The sequence below is a fragment of the Paramisgurnus dabryanus genome, chromosome 5, assembly GCF_030506205.2.
Source record: "Paramisgurnus dabryanus chromosome 5, PD_genome_1.1, whole genome shotgun sequence".
Lineage (NCBI taxonomy): Eukaryota > Metazoa > Chordata > Actinopteri > Cypriniformes > Cobitidae > Paramisgurnus > Paramisgurnus dabryanus.
In genome coordinates this window covers 47,042,083-47,045,242 of record NC_133341.1, presented here as the reverse complement: position 1 = coordinate 47,045,242, position 3,160 = coordinate 47,042,083, and the positions used below count along the sequence as shown (strand labels likewise).

General features: G+C 42.6%; 1 pseudogene; it reads left to right on the top strand.

Annotated features, from left to right (window-relative positions):
• Positions 1–941: 941 nt before the first annotated feature.
• On the top strand, positions 942–1,058 carry LOC135774599 (5S ribosomal RNA; annotated as a pseudogene).
• Positions 1,059–3,160: the final 2,102 nt, after the last annotated feature.

Genomic DNA, 3,160 nt, shown 5'->3' with positions numbered 1-3,160 from the left:
AGGCCTGCAAGACCACCAGGCCTAATCTGCCGCTTCAACTCCTCCACTGGTGTCCTCATACACAGTGGTCAGGTCTAAACAACAGCTGTACTTTGCATTAACAAGGCCCAATCAAGAGAACATGGCAAGCATTGAGATCCGCTTTTCTCACAGTCTGTGTTGATATTCGTCCTTCTCTCTCCACAGTCCGCTTACCGGATGTTCCACAATTCTACCGCGGCTTCGCCCAGGCTGTTTTCCTTATCCGTGTCTTTAACACAACACACACGCAAAGGCAAGTAGATTTCCTTGTTTGTATTTACGTTGCTCACCCTGATTACTCGTCGGCTTCCCCTCTTTCACAACACACAGCCGAAAATCCTCCAGAGCCTCACTCGTCCTGTTATTTCCGGGTGCTTAACTTACCGCTTCGCCCGTGGCCCTTCTTCCCCAACAACGTGTTTCCTTTTCTACCTCTCTACTGCTCCTTTTGTACCCTTTACATCCATAGAGACGTCCAGTCAGCAATCGCCACGTCATTCCTCTCACCTGCTGTGAATTCGGCCTGATTTCGGTTGCCCAGGGTTACCCGGAAGTGACGGTTTTTGAGGTATACAGTCCGGGCGGAACTTTCCTTCACTACTTTGGTTCTGCCCTAAAATTCACTCTGTGACACTATTTTAGTAGATGTTGTGGTGTTACATGACTAGACAAAGTGCGTGCGTAAGTGCGTGAGTGTGTGTGTCTGTCTGTCTGTCTGTGTGTGTGCGCGCATGTGTGTCTGTGGTGTGCATGTCCTTCAGGGAGAATGCATATCTTTTTCAGGGACCATGTATATTTTTAGGTAGAGTGGGCCTTTTGCTTATTTTATGTAAGATTATCTTTTGTGAAAAAGCCACGGACAGTTTTTTTACATTAAGAATAAAATAAAATACGTGTTTTCTATAACAACCATTAAATCAGTCAGCAGCCATATCACCCTGTAGCCCAAGACAGCTTGCCCACTGAAGCTAAGCAGGGCTGAGCCTGGTCAGTACTTGGATGGGAGACCACCTGGGAAAACCAGGTTGCTGCTGGTAGAGGTGTTAGTGAGACCAGCAGGGGGTGCTCACCCTGTGGTCTGTGTGGGTCCTAACATCCCAGTATAGTGACGGGGACACTATACTGTCAACAAGCGCCGTCTTTCGGATGAGACGTTAAACCGAGGTCCTGACTCTCTGTGGTCATTAAAAATCCCAGGATGTCCTTCGAAAAAGAGTAGGGGTGTGCCCCGGCATCCTGGCCAAACTTGCCCATTGCCCTACTAATCATCCCTCATACTAATTGGCTATATCACTCGGTCTCCTCTCCACTAATAAGCTGGTGTGTGGTGGGCGTTCTGGCGCAATATGGCTGCCGTCGCATCATCCAGGTGGATGCTGCACATTGGTGGTGGTTGAGGAGATTCCCCCATTCATATGTAAAGCGCTTTGAGCACTGGAAAAGCGCTATATAAATGTAACGAATTATTATTATTATTATAAATCTGTGTCTGTATTGCATATTCAAACCTTAATACCATTCCATAACAGACTTAAAAACTTAAGGCTAGACTAAGACTAAAACTCTTATGATATTTAGTAGGAATGTAACGATTAATCGTGTGTCCCATTAAAAATCGGGATTCGATTTGAATCGCAAGGCTACAATTACGTGTTTCATGCACAGCTTGTGCGTGTACTACGGCATTTGGTCAGTAGGAAGTCCTTATCATTCTAAAATCATTATAAGTCGGAGTCATTTATAATGTGCATTTAAAATATCAACACTCGTAAACAAAATCATTCAAAATATTCTTTATTAGCATGAAAATACTTGAAACAATTTGAAGAACAGCGATATAAATATTCCTGTAGATATTTCCTGGAATAGCGTTTGCAATGCTACTTCTTCTGTGGCACAAAGGGAGTTTCTGCACGAGAGCCCCCCCCCCGGCGTTTCGATGTGCCGGGATTTCACCATAATTCTTTCAAATTCATTCATTGAGAAAACATGCATTTGCACGGTTAATCGTTACACCTCTAATATTTAGTAGACTAAAACTAGAATAAGACTAAAAGATTTTAGATGACTAAAATAAGACTAAAACTAAATGGGGCCCTATCTTGCACCCAGCGCAATTGACTTTGTCAGTGACGCATGTATCATTCGTATTTTGCACCGGCGCACAGCAGGTTTTTCCCTCCACAGACGCACGTCGGCAAACTAGGGAATGAACTTGCGCTCCCTGGGCGGTTCAGCGCAAAAAAAGGGAGCGTGTTCCGGCGCAAACCATCCCTGATGCTATTTTGCAGTTTCAAAAAACAATTGCGCCACTGATCAGAAAAAAAAAGTTTAAAGTCAGTGGCGCGTTGCACGTTGTTCATTATGCTATTTTAAGGGCGCATGCTTGACCATAATGTATAGCGTGCACAACGCGCATACACTTTGCATCTAATCTACACAGATGCAACAGTTATTTTTGCAAATCATAAATTGTTACACTTAAAAATATTAATACACGAGATAAGGGGAATCATAGTGGTGAGCATTGTGGTGATAGTTTTTATTTATTGTGTGGCTGCGTTAAAAAATTCTCATGCAAATAACGATTAAAATATTTTCATAAGTTTGTTGTGTGGCTGTATTACGTTTATTTTATGTAAATAATAATAAAAATGTTTTCATAAGAAACCTTAATGTATATGAACTTGATTTGTAAGAGTACTTTGGGGTTGGACCGTGCTTGCGTTTCTTGGGTCCGATTTCAAAGCCCCCAAACCAACCTGATCTCACGAATTTCCGTGGCATAGTCACGGAATTTTTTGCTCATTTTTCCGTGGCATTCTCACGGATCTCCGCATATTTCCGTGGCCCTGCCACGGACTTTCTTTTCCGTGGCATTCTCACGGATTGGTAACTCAACTGTTTTGTCCTATTTTCTTACCATTGTCGCTTCGGTTTAGGGTTAGATTTACATAAAATGACATCCCTACCCAAACCCAACTCTAACCCCAACGCCAGGCAACAATTGATTAAAGTTTAGAAAATATAAAAGAATACATCAGAAAAAATAGTATAAACCAATACTTAAAGTGACAAACTAATGCAAACACCAAATCTAACCCTAAACCGAAGCGACAATGGTTTGAAAATAGGAAAA